The following is a 24,891-nucleotide window of genomic DNA, read 5'->3' as shown; positions in this document are numbered from 1 at the left end:
TGATGTTTGGAGCGCCTTCTTGCTTCCCACTGTTGAAGAGCGATTCGGGGATGGTGATTGCGTCTTTTAACACGATCAAATACCTGTTAATAGTGCACGGCCTGTTGCGGAGTGGTTACACGACGATAACATCCCTGTAATGGATTGGCCTGCACAGAGTCCTGACCTGAATCCTACCGAGCGACGTGGCGCAGTGGTTAGACACTGGACTCGAATTCGGGAGGACGACGGTTCAATCCCGCGTCCGGCCATCCTGATTTAGGTTTTCCGTGATTTCCCTAAATCGCTACAGGATGGATCCTTTCAAAGGGCACGGCCGACTTCCTGAGACCGATGACCTCGCTGTCTGGTCTCCTTTCCCAAACAACCCAACCCCCTGAATCCTATACAACACCTTTGAGATGTTTGGGACTGTTGAAGAGCAATTCGGGAATGGCGATTGCATCTTTCAACATGATCGAGCACCTATTGGTAATGCACGGCCTGTGACTGAGTGGTTACATGACAACAATATCCCTGTAATAAACTGGCCTCCACAGAGTCCTGACCTGAAGCCTACTGAACACCTTTGGGATGTTTCCTGCCAGGCCTTTCGACCGACATCGTTAATTCTCTTCAGTGCCGCACTCCGTCTAGAATTGGCTGCTATTCCCCAAAGAACCTTCCAGCACCTGACTGAACGTGTGGCTGCGAGAGTAGAAGCTGTCATCAAGGCTAAGGCTGGTCCTCGAGAGTAGAAGCTGTCATCAAGGCTAAGGCTGGTCCAACACCATATTGCCAGGTGTCCGGATACTTTTGATCATGTAGTATACCTCCACAAACCTAGCAACTGTCGGTTCCATGATACGCAGAATCAGTGGTGTGTTTCATTCCAAAGACGAAGAAACAAGCTATAAAGGAGGTGGTCATAATGTTTTGGCACATCGCAAAGTACGGGGGGTTTATTGTAAAATTATCGATATATTGAAAAATATCTGTTGGTAATCTTAGTCGACCATGAGTTGCTATCTGACTTAAGTTAAACAAACGCGCGGTTATGCCCCCACTATCAGTTGCATCGAAATTACCATTACACTCTAATAATGAAACAAAAATATAGTGATTGCTAGCTACGAAATCAATAATGCGGTTATTAGCATATGATACCAAATTAAGATTTATTCAGAAAACAGGAGGAGTAATATTTCTAGCCTAACATGACAATCCAATACACTCGCTAACCTAACTAGCCTATCATTGGCACAATGCATCCTCTTTTCCTAACTGCTTAAGTCAACACTGAACCCGCCAGTGACTACTGAAATGTTCAAATGCCTCTGAGCACTATGCGACTTCACTTCTGAGGTCATCAGTCGCTTAGAACTTAGAACTAATTAAACCTAACTAACCTAAGGACATCACACACATCCATGCCCGAGGCAGGATTCGAACTTGCGACCGTAGCGGTCGCTCGGTTCCAGACTGTAGCGCCTAGAACCGCACGGCCACTCCGACCGGCGACTCTATTGAAGTTCTGCCTGAACGGACACAGAGTCAGAGAGCGCCAGTCAAAGAGCTAGCGCAATACGAACTCTTTTAGAATTACAGTTCCCTACATTGGCTGATGATTGCTAATATCACCGTAATTCTCCGTGATGATTACGACGGTCGGCCCAGCCAACGTTGTGATGCCGTCTTTCCCGTGAGCGAGCTTGGCTTTAATCTCCGACGTGTACGCAAGTGTTCAATTGTGGAGTCTGTCACTAAACAATACTCAAGCTACTTGCACATATGCCAAGAGTAGTTGGTCGACTCAAGTGCGCGGCAGCAAAGGTACACTTCAGATTGCATATGAACATCAGAAGTTAGCACAAATCTCTTTCGCTTCTCGGAGGAATAGATAATGCCACGTGTGTAGAGTCGTATTCTCTACACTATTCAGACTTGGAGAGTAACCACTCGACTCAATGCCGGTAACTTCTCCAACCTACTTCTCTCCACGCTCTCCAGGCAGGGCAGCTAGACACCGCGACTGCTCTCCTCCACAGCCGACTCCCGAGTCCGTTCAGAGTTTTTGCAAACCTGGCCGTTCTTCGCCGCATGGATCCGTGCCCATTGATAGCCAATCACGACATAGACTTCCATGTATCCGTGTGCGTTTGTACCCAACCACGACACAGAATTCTCCCGCGGTTACTGTTGCCGCCAAACTTTTAACACGTATCAGTTGTAGAATTTTGGAACTTTTAACACGTATCAGTTGTAGAATTTTGGAACACGTATTATGTTCGAGTATAATGACTTTTCTGGAGACTAGAAATCTACTCTGTAGAAATCAGCATGGGTTTCGAAAAAGACGGTCGCGTGAAACCCAGCTCGCGCTTTTCGTCCACGAAACTCAGAGAGCCATAGACACGGGTTCACAGGTAGATGCCGTGTTTCTTGACTTCCGAAAGGCGTTCGATACAGTTCCCCACAGTCGTATAAGGAACAAAGTAAGAGCATATGGACTATCAGACCAATTGTGTGATTGGATTGAAGAGTTCCTAGATAACAGAACGCAGCATGTCCTTCTCAATGGAGAGAAGACTTCCGAAGTAAGAGTGATTTGGGGAGTGCCGCAGGGGAGTGTCATGGGACCATTGCTATTTACAATATACATAAATGACCTTGTGGAGGACATCGGAAGTTCACTGAAGCTTTTTGCAGATGATGCTGTGGTGTATCGAGAGGTTGTAACAATGGAAAATTGTACTGAAATGCAGGAGGATCTGCAGCGAATTGACACATGGTGCAGGGAATGGCAATTGAATCTCAATGCAGACAAGTGTAATGTGCTGCGAATACATAGAAAGGTAGTTCCCTTATCATTTAGCTACAAAATAGCAGGTCAGCAACTGGAAGCAGTTAATTCCATAAATTATCTGGGAGTACGCATTAGGAGTGATTTAAAATGGAATGATCATATAAAGTTGATCGTCGGTAAAGCAGATGCCACACTGAGATTCATTGGACGAATCCTAAGGAAATGCAATCCCTGTTCTCTGTCAAAACATATGTTTTTAACGTAGGTTACAGTACGCTTGTTCGCCCACTGCTTGAATACTGCTCAACAGTGTGGGATCCGTACGAGATAGCGTTGATAGAAGAGATAGAGAAGGTCCAACGGAGAGCAGCGCGCTTCGTTACAGGATCATTTAGTAATCGCGAAAGCATTACGGAGCTGATAGATAAACTCCAGTGGAAGACTCTGCAGGAGAGACGCTCAGTAGCTCGGTACGGGCTTTTGTTGAAGTTTCGAGAACATACCTTCACCGAAGAGTCAAGCAGTATATTGCTCCCTCCTACGTATATCCCGCGAAGAGACCACGAGGAGAAAATCAGAGAGATTAGAGCCCACACAGAAGCATACCGACAATCCTTCTTTCCACGAACAATACGAGACTGGAATAGAAGGGAGAACCGATAGAGGTATTCAGAGTACCCTCCGCCACACACCGTCAGGTGGCTTGCGGAGTATGGATGTAGATGTAGATATCTCTACGCACTCTGCGCTAATCCCGTCACAGTCTTCTGCAAATTTTCCAATGTCTTGTTTTCCTTCTCAATTCTTGTTGTGATGGCCCAGCCTCTCCCAGCGTCTTTGGTGGTCTGAATTGCCAGCCGACAAAGGGGTCCGGCCGCGGCCATCCCGTTAGTTTGACATGACACACACAACTTCCTTTTCTGTGTCCATTCTCTCCTACCGGTGGGCCAATTATCAATTATTATTCGGTGTATTAGTACTGATTTAGCATCACGTAAGGTGCAAAATCTGCTACCTTACAACATCGGTGTGGTTTATATCGGAGTACAGCAAGGCGCCGGACGGGCCCACACGTGGCCTCGCCTGCAGCTCTGTGGTGGGTGCAGCGTGCGACGCCGGGTGCAGCGGCGCCGTACCGAGCGGCGCCGACGTGTCCCGAGCGCGGCCGGCGGCGGCGGCGGCGGCGGCGGCATCGGCTGCAGCGGCGAGACGCCAGCATCCGGCGGCTCCAGTCGGTGCCTGACCAGAGCGTCGGCCGCAGCGCAACCCGCTACCCCAGCTCTGGTGGCGCCTCTGTCGCGCAACTCTCTGCGTGCCACTTACGCTAGTTCCGACGCCCGCGTCTTCGGCTTCCGGTGCCGTCGCGCAGTCTGGCCCGCTACCAGCTCACCTCTGCAGCCCCGCTCTCGGCCTGTGGCAGTCTACGTCACAGGTACATGACGCCACTTGTCAAATGTACTCTCAATTTGCCCTGACAGAATGCGGCGCGAGTGTCGCAAAATGTAAATAACGACTCAGTCTCGTATGTTGTCACCGTGGATCGCTTGTCATAGCAACCTGTCACACGCAGACACTCAGAAGGTGCAAGTGATGGACGTCTCGCTTGTCATATGGAAACAGCTGATTACCAAGTCCATCATATTGACCTCTCAACGAAAAAAAATGCTATGTGTTTAACTAAATAATTTACCACATACCAACAAGACCCAGAAAAATGTGCCAAAACAAACTTGCGCCTTTTTTTTAACCTGACAACCTTTTAAATCCGTGGAAATGCCGGACGTGTCTTAAATCAAATGTTCTACTTTAACAACACGCTTCGCATACAGTTTTTAGCTTATTTAGGGCGAAACGTGACAAATTTACTGAGGTATGGAAACTCACCGTACACGTCGTATGGAGAATGATTTTTCTCGTAGCACATATGAGAAAATTTCGTGAAAGTTTTGACCAACAACACTTACGTCGATAGCTATCTGGTGCACATATATTGCAGAGAAATCCTCTGTTGCTATTATTGTGATTCGTTGGGGATGTACTGGACTATGGTTATTTCTGTCTCTAAACGAGTTTGTGTATCCTCACCGATATTTTCTTTATAAGCTTTCGTTCTATTCTCTGTGAAACTACAACGGTTGAAGGGCTAGCATTAATCTTTGTGTAACACCCATTCTTTATCGTTAGGTCTAGGTATGTTTCTGTCTTCACTATTCAGTCTTTCTTTCGTCGGTGACACAGTGTACAAGGCGCTTGGCTCGTTCGTTTTCCTTAGGCCCGTGGCTCAAATCCTCCTATAGAAACTCATATTTCAGTTTTCTCTGCTTCATTTATCGGAAAAACATAAGTGCTCCTTCCTTTGTAGCTCCATCTGTAATTACCGTATCATAACCCCTGGCCTTCCTTCCTTCCCTCCTCCTTCTGTTGTACTGCTACCTCCGTCAGCTTAAACACTATTTTACTGCATTTGTTTAGCTTTAATCTCCAAAATGTGTCAAAATACTTTTAATGGGAGGCTACCGAACAAGATAAGAACACGAAGGACGTTGCACGCCCTCTGTTTCAATAATAGTATTTTTGTTTCCCATTTTCTTTCTGTGTGTAATCACACTTTTTTAGCTTCAATTCTACGTCTCCTCCAACAGACCTAACTAGCTGAATCCTTTCCCTCACCCCTCTTTTCTTTCCCGCTCTCTATTACACCTCTCACTCAACCTTCTGCATTTCACTCTACGTCAGATGTCCATCGAAAAGGCTCTTCTGGCTCTGTTTGTGGTGTGTCATAGTCGCATGAAGTATAGAAATTTCCTGTCAGTTCGTAGTCATTGACAGATGCCATCAGGCGTTTCCCATGGCAGTGTTACAAACCTTTGTTTGTTCTGGTCTACACGAACGATTTAGGAAACAATCTGAGTAGCCCTCTAAATTTTTTGCAGATGATGCTGCTATTTACAGTATTGTAAAGTCATCAGATGATCGGAAGAAGTTGCAAAACGATTTAGACAAGATATCTGCATGGTGCGAAAAGTGGCAATTGACTCTAAATAATGAAAAGCGTCAGATCACCTACATGAGTATTAAAAGGAATCCGCTGTATTTCGGTTACAGGCTAAAACACAAAAATCTAAGGGCTATAAATTCAACTACATACTTAATGGCTACCTTTACGAATAACTTCAGTTGAAACGATTATATAGATAAGGATGTTGGGAAAGCAAACCAAGGACGGTGATTTGTTGGCAAACACTTAGAAAATGCAATAGGTCTACTAAAGACATTGCTTACACGACGGTTGTCCGCCCTCTTCCGGAGTATTGCTGTGCGGTGTGAGATCTGCATCAAAGAAGACTGACGGAGGGCGTCGAAAAAGGTCAGAGAAAGGCAGCTTGTTTTGTCCTGTACTATCGCGAAATAGGGGAGATAATGCCACGGATACGATACCTGGAGTGGCAGTCACTAAAACAAAACCGAGTTTTGTTGCGGCAGGATCTTATCAGGAAATTTCAATCACCAACTTTGTCCTCGGAGTGTGAAAAGATTTTCTTTGGAGCCCATCTACATAGGGAGAAAAGATCAACATAATAAAATAGACGTTCGAATGGAAAGATTTAAGTTTTCTTTGTTCCCGCGTGCCGTTCGAGGGTGGAACGGTAGAGAAATTGCAAGAAGGTGGTTCGATGAAACCTGTGCCAGGTACGTAATTCTGAATTGCCGAGTAATCATGTAGCTGCAAATGTAGAGTGCAACTTCACACCCCTTGTCTTATTGACGTGTTGTTCCCACTCGCCGCATGCTGTTTGTTGGCAAATAACTAATTGTGTAACTCTTTTCTGGGGGAGAGTTGTTTGTGTCTGAGGAATAGACCACATTCTGCTTTACATGTTGACAAAACTGCAACAGGCAAGTACGTTTCTAGTAAACAGTATTCAGGTCTGACAACTAATTAGAATATGTAGAAAGCAATCATAGTAACGAAAACGCGATTGAAAAGAAAACTGTATTCGATCACTTAATATTGCTGCTAAACAAAGAAGTAATTTACTCTTTGCTGGCTGCATAGCGACATTTCGCAAAACCTAATGGTACTTATTTCTTGTCAGATACAACATGAACTGAACATTTATGGTTTCAGTACAGCACGCTAAAAACATGTTTTTGACTCACAGTTGCAAGACGTAGTGAATCACTTTTAAGGGAATATCTCTCAGTCCGATTCAAAGATACAGTGATTTACGGGCAGGGGAAACGTTCTTTTAAATTTATCTTTATAGTACACATACCTAATCGGTGAAGTATTTTTCTGTTCCGCTACGAGAACAGGTACTGTACCTCTCGCCTGAATGACATCAGCAGGTCAGTTCTTTCATGAGAACATAAAGCGACTTTTTAACCCTGCTAGCTTTCTTTATCTGAAGATGCGTTACATGTCGAATATTGTGGCATCCGCCATTGTATACCTCGCTGCCTAACTTTACCAGTACGGCTGCCGTCATTCTGCCTTTCTGGAACATACTCGCACGACAATACATTACATAAGAGCATTAACTTAATATTCTTACTGGAATTACTCATTAACTTTTTTGTGTTATTCTGTGCGTTGATATCGCACTTTTTCAGCAGTAAACATCCCATGTGAATAGAATAGACGTCCTTACGGATTTTGTTGTTACTTCATGTTACTGGGCTCTGAGCACTATGGGACTTAACATCTGTGTCATCAGTTCCCGAGAACTTACAACTACTTAAACCTAACTAACCTAAGGACATCACACACATCCCTGCCCGAGGCAGGATTCGAACCTGCGACCATAGCGGTCAAGCGGTTCCAGACTGAAGCGCCTAGAACCGAACGGCCACAGCGGGCGGCCTCGTGTTACTCCATAGCTTATTATGCACTGTGTTCCTTCATAAATATGGCCTCCAAAGGGATGTACTGAACACTATGTCTGAATATGTTCATGAATCGTTGCCGACACAATACGAAGCTCGGACCGGCTCACATGAGTTGGCCAGCGAAAACAACAAAGTACTAAAATTTAGTTTTTTTGGATTTATGCTAGTTTGAACTATACGAGAACAACAATGCGTGAGTGAACCTCGTCCTTGCCACTGCTGTTCACGGTTCACAGCAGCGAATGTCGTTATAAGGAGAGAGGGACAGTACTAACAGCTTTAGTGTTCATAATATACTGAAACGCTGTTTTAGTTAATTAGTGTTGCGACATTAAGGCAGAGAAGCATCTATTATTGAATTTAAACTGGCGTTACTGCACAGATTTTATCATTGTTCAGAAGTTATTTTTTCTTATAGCCTTCAATAGCTATATTTCTTTAGACATAATATATGTGTTATCATTAGACAGTGACATCTACTGTGATGATGATCCTCCAGCTTCGTTATTTCTGCCATAAAAGGATACAATATTCTTACAAAATTCCCTCCGCATAAGTCTCATGGTAAACCTCATGTTGTAATCGCTGCTGCCTTCACTGATAATCCGAAAGTAGACGACTGAAAACGTGTTCATTCCTTCAAATGCCAGAATGTACGAGGAAATTGGGAAATTCGAGACTCTTCTTACCGCGTTCTTCGTATAATTTCTGTACGCGCGATGATTTAGTGAACTGCATTCTTGAACAAAAACATGTGTGGGATTACTTACTCGTTTGTAAAACAAGTCGTGTATTCGACTGTTAGCAACAAATGTACCAGTGTAAACATATTTACACGCACTACGCAACCGTAAGCGTTGGAAACATTTCACGCAGGGCAGATCCAAAATTCCGTGCGGTTGAAATGAAATGTGCACACGCCGATAACACTTGTCAACTATGCTGTTAGCGCGCTCGTTGCGCCAGATGAGTCTTTCCCGCCCATGAACACGGATGACAAACGTATGGCCGGCAGGCGACTGTTAGAATGGCCCACACGTGTGGGTAATGGCGACATAGGGTCGTCACTGTTCCGCTGGTATAGCCCGCTGATTCCCAGGATCGCTCTGACAGTGAGCACGCACTCGGTGCTGTCAGCTTTCACTAACTTTTACAGTGGTGCCGTCAGCCGTCACCTCCCACTACTGAACTAACTCGGAAACAGCAGTTGAAAGTGTAATAGCCTCATTGATCCTCCTGCCAGTCATCCCTTCTGCCCCAGTCACAATAAATAGTAGCGAATGACGCGGTTTCGAATCACGCCAGGAGCTTGGGTTTCACATAAAAGTAATGGTGTACATCTTATGAACACATTAAAATGCATAGATACGTTACAAAAGGTTTTGAACTCCAAATGTATCTAGAACAAAAACGCAAATGTATAAAAAAAAGTTCGTGTGAAGAGTGCAGAATATCTAAATAGGATAGAAATTTTCACTCTGATGCAAAGGACATATGTCAAGGTAATTCCGTCTCTAGACGATCTTTGTGGTAAGTACGAATTCGAACTGCAGATATTCCTTAACACGCACATACTTTAGTAGGGGAAAGAGTAACTGCACATCGTGCATTCAGTGTTATAATAACGCCACTTATATTTGCATTATACTGAGCGACATTTATATTTACTGGGTTTCTCTCCTTTCGATAACGATAGCATTAGTGACGTTCATTCTTTCGAACGTAGATTACGAACTTACTTTGCAGGCAGAAGCATTAGTCTACACCAGTTATAAGTAAGCTGTTGCACTGAACTAGTAAGAGCGTGCGGTACAAGATAAGTAGTATCTGCTGTCAGAGTCATTTCTTTCCTTCCGTGTTTAGCTTCCAAGTGAAGCAAAGAAGCGGTGGCTCTCAATGTCTTTTACGTGCTATTATCACTCAAATCTCGGTCTTATCTTCAATAGAAAGGTTGACTTAAAATATCACAACGATTTGCTGTAGTCTCTCACGATTACAAGTTTCGAGGTTAAGGTAATGTTTTTTCTTTCTTTTTTCTCAGCTAATTTGTAGCCTGTTTGTCAGTCTTCTCATTCATAAATAACGGAACTATGAAGAATATTCCTCCCGTTAGTGATTCAGAGTTTATTCTTTAATGTTATTGTCAAGTGTACGTTAATCAAATTCTTCCTTTCGTCTTTCCTATCGTAGTGACCTTTCGTAATTGTGAAATAGCTAATTGAATTATTCGGCTCATTATGTCCTTTCCACGCTTCCTATGTAATTTTACATTTAATAAAAATAAGAAAATTGAGGAATAAACAGTAACTAAAAGAATCCTTCTATCTACGAAGCAATACTGGACGAGATGGACAATCCAAATCAAAGCTTAGGGAGAGTATATTATGCACGCAGAGATGCTTGAGGACCGTGACTTACTAGATTTTTGCCGGCCGGAGTGGCCGAGCGGTTCTAGGCGCTTCAGTCTGGAACAGCGCGACCGCTACGGTCGCAGGTTCGAATCGTTCTTCGGGCATGGATGTGTGTGAAGTCCTTAGGTTAGTTAGGTTTAAGTAGTTCTAAGATCTAGGGGACTGATGACCTCAGCTGTTAAGTCCCATAGTGCTCAGAGCCATTTGAACCATTTGATTAGATTTTTTTCTACAGTTATATGTTATTTATACATATAATTGGAAGGAGAAACAGCCTTGGTCGTATTTTTTTTGTTTTATTATCCGCAAAATCGATTTTCGGTCACTTAGTGACCAGCCTCAGTGCTGTAATATACAATTAAAATTGGTAGGCACTGGTATCAACAAGCTTAGAGAGATCACATAAACTCTTAGTGTGTGTTGTAATATCGTACAGTAAAGATACAGAGCAGCAGTTCACTCGCCAGTATAATGCTGGGCAGCAGTAAACTGTGAACAACTACAGCATGTAGAAACACCTTGGTTTGGTACGGAAGTTTTATAATTGCTTCGTTTTTTAGTTTATAGTAACTTACCTCCAGCAAACGTTAACACTATATTCACGGTACTGGCCTCATTTGCAATGAAACTGCAAACCGTTTGGGGGTCGCAGAAGGATCTTAAAGCCTGTAAAAGGTCGTTATATTCTGTAAACCGTACTGTCGTGGCATCTTCGAGTCCTTGTCGAAGGCAGGCACTGGAATGGACTGCTGCTGTACGTGCCACGGATATCCGGGTTTAGACGGACTACTAAGTGACGCTGTCGAAATTTCGGCTTTGGTCAAAATTATAGAACTACGGTCATCACAAAGTCGCATGACCATATCGATCTACAGTCTACAGTTCACACGGAAAATACTTCACGTAGTTTATTAACATACATTGTCCAGCCACATTAATGAGGGCACCTCTCAAAAGCCAGAATAACCACATTTTTGCACTGCGGACCGCTGCGAGACATGCAGTCAATGAGGCCGTGTAAGCCACCAACTGGGATATGGAGCCATGTCGGCTCCAGTCTCATGATCAGCTGTGCTAGGTTTCTCGCTTCGAGATCGATTAGGTCTAAATTCAGGGAGTCTAGCGGCCAGGGGATCCTGGTACTCTTCGACCCACGCATGTGCACCGCAAGCTGTTCAAATTGTTCAAATGGCTCTGAGCACTATGGGACTCAACTGCTGTGGTCATAAGTCCCCTAGAACTTAGAACTACTTAAACCTAACTAACCTAAGGACATCACACTCATCCATGCCCGGGGCAGGATTCAAACCTGCGACCGTAGCGGTCGTGCGGATCCAGACTGTAGCGCCTTTAACCGCTCGGTCACTCCGGCCGGCCCGCAAGCTGTGTGGTGCGGTGTATTGTCCTGCTGGTAGATGTCATCGCGCCGAGGAAAAACAAACTGCGAGTAGAGGTGGACATGGTCCTCAAGCAGAGATACATACATGTATTGATCCATTGTGCCTTCCAGAATAATGAGATCACTCAAGGAATACCACGGACCAGGCCATGACGCTCCCACCTCCGGCCTGGACCCATCCGATGATCCTTGCAGGGTATCGGTATTTCCATGCAAATTCCAGCCTTCGTTGCCAGAGAACAGCAGTCAGCATGGGTGCATGAACCAGGTACCTGCTGCAGAAGCCAATACACAATAACGTTCGCTGAACAGTCGTTAAGCAGACACAGTTAGTAGCCCCTTGCTTCATCTGGGCTGTCAACAATTGCACATCTTTACGGCGTAACCGGCCGGGATGGCCGAGCGGTTCTAGGCGCTGCAGTCTGGAACCGCGCGACTGCTAAAGTCGCAGTTTCGAATCCTGCCTCGGGCATGGGTGTGTGTGATGTGCTTAGGTTAGTTAGGTTTAAGTAGTTCTAAGTTCTAGGCGACTGATGACTTCAGAAGTTAAGTCCCATAGTGCTCAGAGCCAAGCCATCTACGGCGTACAAGTTTCCGCAACCGTCGTTCATCCCTTTCATCTATGGGCCGTGGTGCGCCACAGGTGCCTCGGCGCAAGGTTTGGATAGCGCCATTTTTCCATACACGGTTTATTTTAACAACGGCGGCATGCGAAGATCTTACAAACTTAACCGCTTTAGAAATATTTCCGCACTTGGCCCGAAAGCCAATGATCATGCCATTTTGACGTCAGATAAATCGCTCCATTTCCGCATTATGACAACGACTGGACTGTTTTTCGTGTCCCTCCGAATCACTTGATACACCCTTTTCTGCTAATGCTCCTATCGATCGTCTGTGAATGGTTACTGCACGCTGACCTCTATCGTTGGAGACGTACTTTCCATGCGCAAACGAAGAGTAAGTAACCTCTCTAATTCACGTCAACACGCAACTTTTCCTGGTTCCCGGCAAGGTTAGCATTCTACACTTATGTTAGAAAAGATCACTAACTTGGGGCATTGTTCGCGCCAAAGTGACAACGGACGATGTGATTCAGGCTGTTAATAACTTGTCTTGTTTTTCGAATATGACAGTCGAACTATTTTTGTAAGTCAGGTTACCTTCCATTCCGAAAGTGGATGTACTCAGCGACTGTATGTGACTTATAAATTATAGAGTGCAGCAATCAGTCGTCCTTTTTATATTTTATTATGCAAATCCAAATTTTGGCTAGTAAGTAGCCATTATCAATGTGCTATTTTTTTATTATCAATGCATGTAAGTCCCTGGTGTTCTGGCGTCAGTCACAGTTCTTTGATCTGACCATCTTATGTTATCATAAAATTATATACAGCGGCGTCCATGACAATTCTGTGATACATGTAGCTGCTCGGTGGATCGTAAGTTGTAATGACTTATCAGCAGCTGTTGACATTGTTGAAATATGACATTTTCAGAAACTTACAAGCTGTATGGCATAGCCAGCATAAAAAATATTATTTGTTAGCAATTTCTGCTGTTTCCACATTTGCCAAACGTTTTCATTCTGAAGGCATTCTTGCCCAATGTTACATTTAGATTTACAAAAGAAAACTGCTAAGAAATTGTCGCATTTCGTCTGATCTAGGACAGTAGGAAATGCAGTGATGGTTATGAAAAGGAGAGAGTACAGCGATCTAAGTCACATAGGAATAAAAGCGATAGGAAATGCAAGAAGACTAGAGTGATGTGGTTACAGGAAAATGCGAAGAAATTGAGAAGAAATAGCCGACGAAAAGACAAATCCATGTCAGGTGGAAGAAATACGAGTAGATAGGTGTCTCAAGGAGAAAAAGGATCTGTCTGCTAATATTATAGAGAAATTGAACATTAGATTTTAACAACAAGGAGAATCCAATGTTAGAGTAAGAGATAGATACAACTTTGGAAGACTTCCGAACCTATTAGAAGGGACGGATAAGAAAATTGCAAGGTTGAGAGCAAGGAGGTGGAGTGGAAGTGGCAGACCAAGAAAAGGTTGGCGCCAAGAAAACAATTTCTTTCATTAATTAAAGCCAGTACGGCACTAAAACAATAAAATCTGCGCAGCTCAACAACAAATACAAAGAATAAATCACACGCCACGTTGGCACGTAATGAGTATATGACAACGTATTTTGATGCAAATAATTTACAAATAGGTGGTGACTCCTATCACCAGGACTAAACGAGCGCTATGCTTGGCAAACCCGGCAAGATCAGGCAGTAAGTTGGCCACACATGATAGCTACAACATTTAAAACGCAATTCTCATTAAACATGAAAATGATTAAGAAATAGGCAATAACAAAAATGTCGAAACGGACTACTGAAGATTAGACACTAAGCCTGCAGTAACAAAATAATTTGCAGATCACTGAATAAAGCCTGGTAAAAATCTGATTATGTTCAGTGAAAGAACCGTTCATGAGCCAATAACCAAGTTTGACAGTAGAGTATAGCCATACATAACATACTTCTTAAACGCTGTGGCAGTGATTTACCACCTTTTCCAACATTCTGGGAGGGGAGTCAACAATCGTGAGCACCCAGCCTGAGGGGGACCGCACTGCCACAACACTAAAATCGAATTGAGCTGAGCAAGCTGTATAAAGATTATGCTAAGTAAAAAAACACCGCTGCAGCTGTATGATTCAAAAAGCAAGGCCGATATCTTTATACAACACGGTAGTGTAGTACAACTGAAATTAAACTTTCAACTGAATCCTAGAATTTCATTCCATTCTAAAAATCATGTCGCAGCCCACGACACACTACAATTACTGCAACCGTGTAATCGTGGATCAGACGAGTGGAGTTACAGGCAGCGAAGCGGCTGGCCGCCTGGATGTAACATCTAGTTAAAGTTCGTCTTGTAATCAATCATCCGTACAAGTCACTAGCTGTGGAACACGTGCAATAGAATGCGTGTGTTCCATAAGGCTTCACACAGACTGTCTTCGGTGGCCCTCTGGCGTTAGAGTGGACGAATTCACCATCGGCGTTTCCTCTGGCGCCGTTGTTCCCAGTCTGAGACTAGCCCAAACCTTCGCCGCATACAGAGTGCGTCTGCTCCAGCGTGGCACACAGCAAGGTATTGGCGTGCTGCGATATACACTCGTCAACGGCAGCACGAGGACCCCGGGACAACCGAGGAAGATCCCACGCTGAGCGGACAGCGTTCTGAAAACAGGCAGGCGGGCAAGCTGCGCACTCTAGCTGGACACCATAGCCCTTGTTGCTAAGTTCCAGAGTAAAAATTACAATAGATAGAAGTCCTATATCGATATGAACGGATATACGGCTCAAGTCCTTTGCAAATTATGAAAATTATCGAGAAATGAGGCAAACACACGACAGTTCAAGTTAGTAGGTAACGTCATTGAGACTGGAGATGTACTATGATACCTCCGGAAGAATCTCATCCAATTTCTAACAAATTAGAAGGTGGAGATAACAGTCTTTTAGAGAATTATAGAAAAATGTGACAATCACACAATAATTCAAGCAAGTATGTGGAGTCCTTGAGACTGGATACGTACCGTTGCACTTCCTAAAGAATATCATCCACACCGGTCCGACTATAAGAAGGCCAGTTCAATATGAGAATTGTAACATAATTAATGTAGCAGCTCATCTGTCGATACCAAAAATGAAAATATTATAGAGAAGCATGGTAAAGACAACAGATCTCCTGTTAGACGCCGATAACATCTGCGATAAACTTAACTTCGAATTTCGACATCATGCAGTATAAACTACCGGCAATTAAAAGTGCTACACCAAGAAGAAATGCACATGATAAACGGGTATTCATTGGACAAATGTATTATACTAGAACTGACATGTGATTACATTTTGACGCAATTTCGGTGCATAGATCCTGAGAAATCAGTACCCAGAACAACCACCTCTGGCCGTAATAACGGCCTTGATACGCCTGGGCATTGAGTCAAACAGAGCTTGGATGGCGTGTACAGGTACAGCTGCCCATGCAGCTTCAACACAATACCACAGTTCATCAAGAGTAGTGACTGGCGTATTGTGACGAGCCAGTTGCTCGGCCACCATTGACCAGACGTTTTCAATTGGTGAGAGATCTGAAGAATTTGCTGGCCAGGGCAGCAGTCGAGCGAGTTCTGCACCCAGAAAGGCCCGTACAGGACCTGCAACATGCGGTCGTGCATTATGCTGCTGGATTGTAGGGTTTCGCAGGGATCGAATGCAGGGTAGAGCCACTGGTCGTAACACATCTGAAATATAACGTCCACTGTTCAAAGTGCCGTCAATGCGAAGACCGAGATGTGTAACCAATGGCACCCCATACCATCACGCCGGGTGATACGTCAATATGACGATGACGAATACACACTTCCAATTTGGGTTCACCGCGATGTCACCAAATACGGATGCGACCATCATGATGCTGTAAACAGAACCTGGATTCATCCGAAAAAATGACGTTTTGCCATTCGTGCACCCAGGTTCGTCGTTGAACACACCATCGCAGGCGCTCCTGTCTGTGATGCAGCGTGAAGGGTAACCACAGCCATGGTCTCAGAGCTGATAGTCCATGCTGCTGCAAACGTCGTCGAACTGTTCATGCAGATAGTTGATGTCTTGCAAACGTCCCCAACTGTTGACTGAGGGATCGAGACTTGGCTGCGCGATCCGTTACAGTCATGCGGATAAGATTGCTGTCATCTCGACTCCTAGTGATACGAGGCCGTTGGGATCCAGCACGGCGTTCCGTATTACCCTCCTGAAGCTACCGATTCCATATTCTGCTAACAGTCATTGGATCTCGACCAACGCGAGCAGCAATGTCGCGATACGATAAACTGCAATTGCGATAGGCTGCAATCCGACCTTTATCAAAGTCGGAAAGCTGATGGTACGCATTTCTCCTTCTTACACGAGGCATCACAACAACATTTCACGAGGCAACGCCGGTCAATTGCTGTTAGTGTATGAAAAATCGGTTGGAAAGTTTCCTCATGTTAGCACATTCTTGGTGTCGCCAACGGCTCCAAACTTGTGTGAATGCTCTGAAACGCTAATCATCTTCGTATCACAGCATCTTCTTCCTGTCGGTTAAATTTCACGTCCGTCCCACGTCACCTTCGTGGTGTAGAAATTTTAATGGCCAGTAGTGTAGAAGTGAACTATTTCCACTACCCTCGCAGATAACTAGCTCATGATGGACAGTATAAGAGGTAAAACAGCTCAGACAAACAGGGCAAATTTCTCTAGAAGAAATCTGTTAGTATCAAATACATTATATGTTAATTTGGGCAAAACACAATCTACTTTCGGTTTCGATATGTAATGCAACACGTTTTGTGTTTATGAAAGCAGGCTGGTTTTATTCAGGATTAAAATACACCATGTTATTCCCCATCCTTTGGCTACAAAACCCTATCTCTCAGTATAATCTCATTCAGTGAGACAGCCTAACGCCATCTTACTAGAAGGGCCTGTATGTCCGCATCGTACCACTCTACTAATCGATGTCGGATTCAACGTCTTGCTGCATCAGTAACCTACTTGACATCGACATACTACTTCCCGTGCAGTGCATCCTTCTTTGGGCCAAACACATGGAAGCCGGAAAGTTCGAAATCCGGGCCGTAGTGCACACAGCTTGAAGTAACCCAGATGATTGACGAGCATGTCAGCACTTCCAACAGAGACGTCCAGTTCTGCAGCGAGGTGTTTCATTGTAATGCATCAGTCACGTCCAGTGAGAATGTCCAGACGTTGCAACACTGCAGGAGTCGCAGCTGCGTGCGGCCGGCTGGAACGTGGAAGATCGGACACGTTTGGGCGACTTTGTTGCGATGATGACAGCTTCCTCTCCCAACAACTTACCGTGATTTTGTTTACTGATATGTCTCTGTAGGCACTTTTCAGGCTCCGAAGAACATCTCCGGTGATCTGGTTTTCGGCCCAAAGAAACTCAATGGCAGCTCTCTGCTCTGAATGCACCTCCATTACAGACGCCATTTTGAGGGCTACTCATAGCACCGCCACCCACCGGAACTTTATATGAAACTTTAGGGGCTGAAACGGAAATATTCCACCATGTCCCACAATAAATACCTCATTGTTTCAGCCAAGAAAAAGAAGCTGCATTACTTACTGAACCCCATCATAGTTTTGAGTAGCCGGAAGGTGTGGCCAAGCGGTTCTAGGCGCTTCAGTCTGGAACCGTGCGACCGCTACGGTCGCAGGTTCGAATCCTGCCTCGGACATGGATGTGTGTGATGTCCTCAGGTTAGTTAGGTTTAAGTAGTTGTAAGTTCTAGGGGACTGATGACCTCAGATGTTGAGTCCCATAGTGCTCATAGCCATTTGAATCATAATTTTGAGTAAGGTGTCCCATAGAAAAGAATCATGACACAATGCGCAGACTAAAAACAAAAGAACTGAAGCGTTTGAGATGTGGTCGCACTAAAACTTTTGTCCGTGGGATCTACGACGGAAGAATATGTGGAAGCATGGAGAAGGAATTTCATGATATCCCATGTGTTCAGACATCAGGGAATTACTTCCTAGGCACTAGAGGCACTGTCAAAAATTGTCGGGGGAAGACAGAGACTGGAGTAAATGCAACAAGTAACAGATAGTACTGATTGCAACAATGGTGCCGCTACTATACATTGTCACCGTCGTCCTGGTCTACAATAACCCTTGGAAGTTCCTTCAGCTCTACACCTACAGTAGTTATCCAGGAGGCTCCTTCATGGTATGGCGAAATACTTTCCCCTGCCGTCATGCCTTGTGCTAACAGACAACAACGTTGACACCCCACTTATACTAGCTCACTGCAATCAACACACTAATCCTAGGCAACGTAATCAATATTTGTAGAAGGTGCTGCATAAGTATGCCTTCAGATGGTGGTGTAGCGCTGCAAATGACGGTTGTTTTGACTAATAGTATATAGTCGTAGTAATGTAGAATCTTAGGGTTCTTTTCACCAGTGTCTGGTTCAACTGCTAAAAATATATGTATTTTTGAGTAAAATGATCTGCTTCTAGGTGGTAACTCTGGTATCCATGAAAGAAATGTATGCACCGGTCAAAGGTTACATCTTTCTTTAGACTATTGCTGTATTCTGCTTATAGTATACCTTATTGCGTAAGAAGGCTAAACTAGATGCACGTGGTGTTTTTGTAACTCTATTCGCTCCTCTACAGTTCACTTTCATCGAAGATCAGACATTTATTCCTGGTGATCGTATGACGCTATTTGAAAATGTTCCTGGATTGGAGCATTAAACTCGGAACACCCGCGGGCTTGCGTTACCGATTAAGAAATGTGGATAAGCGATATCAGACGAAGTTCAGAGACATAAGTTCTTGTACCCGTCAAAAACACAGTTTCAACTCTACACGTATCTAACAGGAGCGTATTCACTGCAATATGTAATTCCTCGAGTACAGTAATCTTTTTTGTCCACTTATGGGAAATACGATTTACTGATGCGCGTAGAGACGCGAGTAACTGAAGTACATCCGCCACAAGTAATTAATAAATTGTATTTGGATGTGAAATAACAACGTAATTACTATGCCGTTAGTAGAGCGCTGAAAACTGCAGTTGTGAAAACCAAACGCGCTCCTAAATTACGATATTTATCACTGGAACATGTGAACACATGGGAATTTATATAGTGTTTCCCAGGTAGCAGCACCAGTAAATGAAGATGCTACATCCAGTCTTTCTACCTTTATACATTCGCACTTCGGTAACTACTTCGCTCGTTACAGAGGGACAATGGAGACCTCATTACCATATGCAGTGAAGCTACATTTTCAAAACGCTGTGTTGCATGAAGTAAAGTATAATGACACTATGGAAGCTCAGCGCGATTTCCTTGCGGGAATTAACCATAACTCTCAGCTATCAGGGACTTCCCAGAAACTCTATGCGCTGTTTAAAAACGTTTGTATGATTGTTATTACGCTGAAGAGTAGCAAGTTCCAAAGAAGTTACAGTATCATAGCAACTCTTGTTCTCTTGTGAAATCTTTTCCCAGGTAATCTCTATTTTTACGGCCACAGCAGCAGTTAAACGAGGTAAACGAAGGGCACTCCGAGGTCTTATCGTTGCGTCCACTTTGCCTCGTATTTTTGTAGCTTCCACCCCATTGTGTGACCCATTGTGTGACGTAAGTTAAATAATAGTTTCTATCCCCGAAAACAGAGTGGAAGGAAAGCCCCCATCGTATCGAGTGACGGAATTTAGATGTATCAGAGATGTTCTCTGCCGCAAATGTTTCTCAAATAAATGGATATGAGTGTCGACCAGCATTATCTGTAAGGTCTCTGGATTTTTAATTAGAATACTCCCTTTCCTTTCAAGGAAATTTTAAGATGTCTCAGTTTGGTACAACGTCCTTAGGGTATCAGGCAAAACTGTAAAGCTTCCTCTTGCAGTACTGTGCCACATTTCTTTCTAAATTCCTTATTATCCGAAGCTCGGTGTAAATCACAATAATATCTGCCCTTCATGTGGAGGTATTTTGATAATAAATCACCTCTCTATCTCAAATTCTTCATTAATTACCCATATAAGTGACTCCATGAAACCGATGGTTGTCCCAAGTAGCATTCGAACTCACTTTCTCTACGTGAACATTCATGGACGAAAACAGTAACCTACCGATAACACTGACTGAAACCCTGAAGCTTTAAAAGCCCTGGACTTTCATACGAGAGTTCCACCATTCAGATCCCTGTCCGGCTATCCGTATTAAGATTTTAATGGTTTCCCTAAAACTAAAAGACCACGAACATAAAATCAGAGACATTTGTACCCATGCAGAAGCTTACTGGCAATTGATCATCCTGTGAACCATTCGTGGCTGGAACAGAAAAAGGTGAAGTGACACTGCTACAAAGAGTACCCTCGTCATAAATAATGAGGTTGTTTGCAGAGTATAAATGTTGATGTCTATGTCAAATTCCTTACATCTGTGATAATGTCCAATATATACCAAATATGTCTGTTACTCTGATCGTCAAATTTTGGGTGTTTCAATTTTTGCAAAATGCTTTGGGAGACCGCGAGAAGCTATATGGGCTTTAATCCCGGTATTTCATAATAAATGACAGATGTGAGATACGCTACACTGAGGTGTACTTGGAGGCTAACGTGGTGGCAGAAATACCTTTGAGACGTAGGGGATCCAAGCACGGAAGACAGTTTCATCACATCACCATCTTCGATAACGGAGAGCATACCGCTGCTTCATTGTGGGAACAAGCTACTAATTCAGTGGAGTTTCTCCGTATTTAAACGCACGAGTCTTGGTATATCTGAAATCTGTTAGAGAATGTGTTAATCACATAAACACTTCGAGGACAGTCGTCCGAGTGGAGACAACCGCTATGTTCCTGTGACACTAAGGAAAGATCGACGCATCTATTTGCTGCTCACTGATTTTCCTTTTCTGCCCAGCCGACTGCAGAACACCTGGCGAGACATTTGATGCGTTTAAAATGGCGTGTTGGCGACACGACTGGGCACTAAGAAGGAAAATGCTGGGTCTTCTTTCCTCAGAGATTTACAGCGCCGCCGCCTTCGTTGTTCGCAGCATGACCTCACCACTCCCAGCTGTAATTAGAGCTGCACTTGGCCGCCAACAGCTGATGGATCCGTGGTGGGAGATCGACTGGGCTGCGTCGAGACAGCTGGCATAGAGTCCGCTCCCTTTACGAGGAGGAAAGAACGCGACCTTCCACCTCCCTATGTCGAATTACACCATCAGCAGCTCCTCACTCTTTAGATGAAGTTTAGTGTCACACACGGAGACAAATGCTACAGTCCAGCAGGCTAAGAACCAAACTATTTCTTTATCGTTGTACCGAATTGAGTAAAAGTTAAAAACACACACACACACGCAACAGCTGTTCTACAGGTACGTTTATCATGCCACAACGGTTTAGTTCTAAATGAACATCCTTAGGTAACTTGCAGCTCAGCAAGACAAAGGTTAGGGTAAAAGTCACTAAATAATGCACGTAATACTATATACAAATAATATGTGATACGTAACTCACACCGAAATTTCGCCAACAGTCCTCATATCTAATTCTCAAAAAATGGCAGAAATGTGACGAGATCATGAGTCTGGATTGATTAATCGCAACACGACGAAAACACTTAGGCAATTTGCGGGCCTCGCGGTACAAGCACACCCATCAGTATGTGCATAACATGCTACGCTATGCTAGACTATCCTGGCAGGACCACTCAACGAAGTGAGAAAACGTTTAGACATCCTTTCAGCCGGCCGGGGTGACGGAGCGGTTCTAGGCGCTACAGTCTGGAACAGCGAGACCGCTACGGTCGCAGGTTCGAATCCTGCTTCGGGCATGGATGTGTGTGATGTCTTTAGGTTAGTTAGGTTTAAGTAGTTCTAAGTTCTAGGGGACTGGAACCAAGGAACTAGTATACCTGTCGAATATCGTGAAGGAGCCCCGCGAGCACGCTGAAGTGCCGCAACACAGTGTGACATGGACTCGACTAATGTCTGAAGTAGTGCTGGAGGGAAATGACACCATGAATCCTGCAGGGCTGTCCATAAATCAGAGAGAGTTCGAGAGTCAACTCAAGTATTTAAACTCAGAAGAGTGTTTCTGGAGCCATTCTGTAGCAATTCTGGACGTTTGCGGTGTCGCATTGTCCTGCTGCAATAGCTCAAGTGAGTCAGAAAGCACAGTGGACATGAACGGATGCAGGTGATCAGACAGGATACTTACATACGTGTCACTTGTCAGAGTCGTATCTAGACGTATCAGGAGTCCCATATTACTCCAACTGCACACCCCCCACATCATTAAAGAGCTTCCACCACCTTGAACAGTTCCCATGGATTCATCAGGTTATCTCCACACCCGCACACGTCCATCTGCTCGATACCATTTGAAACAGATTCGTCCGACCATGCAAACGTTTTCCAGTCATAGAAAGTCCAATGCCAGTGTTGATGGGCCCAAGCGAGGCTCAAAGCTTTGTGTTGTGCAGTCATCGAGGGTACACGAGTGGGCCTTTAGCTCCGAAAGCTCGTATCGATGAATGGTGCGCACGCTGAAACTTTTTGATGGCCCAGCATTGAAAACCGCAGCAATATGCGGAAGAGTTGCCCTTCTGTCACATTGAACGGTTCTCTACAGGCTCCGTTGTTCCCGCTCTTGCAGGATCTTTTACCGGCCGCAGCGATGTCGGAGATTTGATGTTTTTATCGGATTCCTGGTATTAACCGCACACTCGTGAAATGGTAGTACGGGAAAATCCCTTCATCGCTACCTCTTAGATGCTGTATCCCATCGCTCGTGCCGACTGTGACACCACGTTCAGGCCCACTTAAATCTTGATAACCTTCCATTGTAGCAGCAGTAACTGATCTAACAACTGCGCCAGACGCTCGTTGTCTTATACAGGGTGTTACAAAAAGGTACCGCCAAACTTTCAGGAAACATTCCTCACACACAAATAAAGAAAAGATGCTATGTGGACATGTGTCCGGAAACGCTTAATTTCCATGTTAGAGCTCATTTTAGTTTCGTCAGTATGCACTGTACTTCCTCGATTCACCGCCAGTTGGCCCAATTGTAGGAACGTAATGTTGACTTCGGTGCTTGTGTTGACATGCGACTCATTGTTCTACAGTACTAGCACCAAGCACATCAGTACGTAGCATTAACAGGTTAGCGTTCATCACGGACGTGGTTTTGCAGTCAGTGCAATGTTTACAAATGCGGAGTTGGCAGATGCCCATTTGATGTATGGATTAGCACGGGGCAATAGCCGGGGCGCGGTACGTTTGTATCTAGACAGATTTCCAGAAAGAAGGTGTCCCGACAGGAAGACGTTCAAAGCAATTGATCGGCGTCTTAGGGAGCACGGAACATTCCAGCCTATGACTCGCGACTGGGAAGACCTAGAACGACGAGGATACCTGCAATGGACGAGGCAATTCTTCGTGTAGTTGACGATAACCCTAATGTCAGCGTCAAAGAAGTTGCTGCTGTACAAAGTAACGTTGACCACGTCACTGTATGGGGAGTGCTACGGGAGAGCCAGTTGTTTCCGTACCATGTACAGCGTGTGCAGGCACTATCAGCAGCTGATTGGCCCCCACGGGTACACTTCTGCGAATGGTTCATCCAACTATGTGTTAATCCTCATTTCAGTGCAAATGTTCTCTTTACGGATGAGGCTTGATTCCAACGTGATCAAATTGTAAATTTTAACAATCAACATGTGTGGGCTGACGAGAATCCGTACGCAATTGCGCAAATCACGTCGTCAACACAGATTTTCTGTGAACGTTTCGGCAGGCATTGTTGGTAATGTCTTGATTGGGCCCCATGTTCTTCCACCTACGCTCAATGGAGCACGTTATCATGATTTCATACGGGATACTCTACCTGTGCTGCCTCAACTTGTGCCTTTACAAATACGACACAACACGTGGTTCATGATGGAGCTCCTGCACATTTCAGTCGAAGTGTTCGTACGCTTCTCAACAATAGATTCGGTGACCGATGGATTGGTAGAGGCGGACCAATTCCATGGCCTCCACGCTCTCCTGACCTCAACCCTCTTGACTTTCATTTATGGGGGCATTTGAAAGCTCTTGTCTACGCAACCCCGGTACCAAACGTAGAGACTCTTCGTGCTCGTATTGTGGACGGCTGTGATATAATACGCCATTCTCCAGGGCTGCATCAGCGCATCAGGGATTCCATGCGACTGAGTGCGTGTATCCTCGCTAACGGAGGACATTTGAAAATTTCCTGTAACAAAGTGTTTGAAGTCACGCTGGTACGTTCTGTTGCTGTGTGTTTCCATTCCATGATTAATGTGATTTGAAGAGAAGTAATAAAATGAGCTTTAACATGGAAAGTAAACGTTTCCGGACACATGTCCACATAACATGTTTTCTTTCTTTGTGTGTGAGGAATGTTTCCTGAAAGTTTGGCCGTACCTTCTTGTAACACCCCATATAGGGGTTGCCGAATGCAGTGCCGTATTGTGTCTGTTTACATATCTCTGTATTTGAATAGACATGCCTGCACCAGTTTCTTTGTCGCTTCAGTGTATAAAGCGGTACCATTCATCACACAAAATGATCGTGACTGATTTAAATAAAAACCGCTATTAGCATTTATAAGCAGTAAAACGTTTCAATTGTCTCCTTAAATAGCCATTTCGTTAGCAACAAAATAGATCGGAAACCATTAGTTACACAATAATAGAAACAACAGTGTGAATAAAGAATATGATCATGCCTGTTGAATAAAAACGATAACAGGAAATCATATTTTTAC

Source organism: Schistocerca piceifrons, chromosome 2, assembly GCF_021461385.2.
Source record: "Schistocerca piceifrons isolate TAMUIC-IGC-003096 chromosome 2, iqSchPice1.1, whole genome shotgun sequence".
Classification (NCBI taxonomy): domain Eukaryota; kingdom Metazoa; phylum Arthropoda; class Insecta; order Orthoptera; family Acrididae; genus Schistocerca; species Schistocerca piceifrons.
This window is presented reverse-complemented; position numbering follows the sequence as displayed.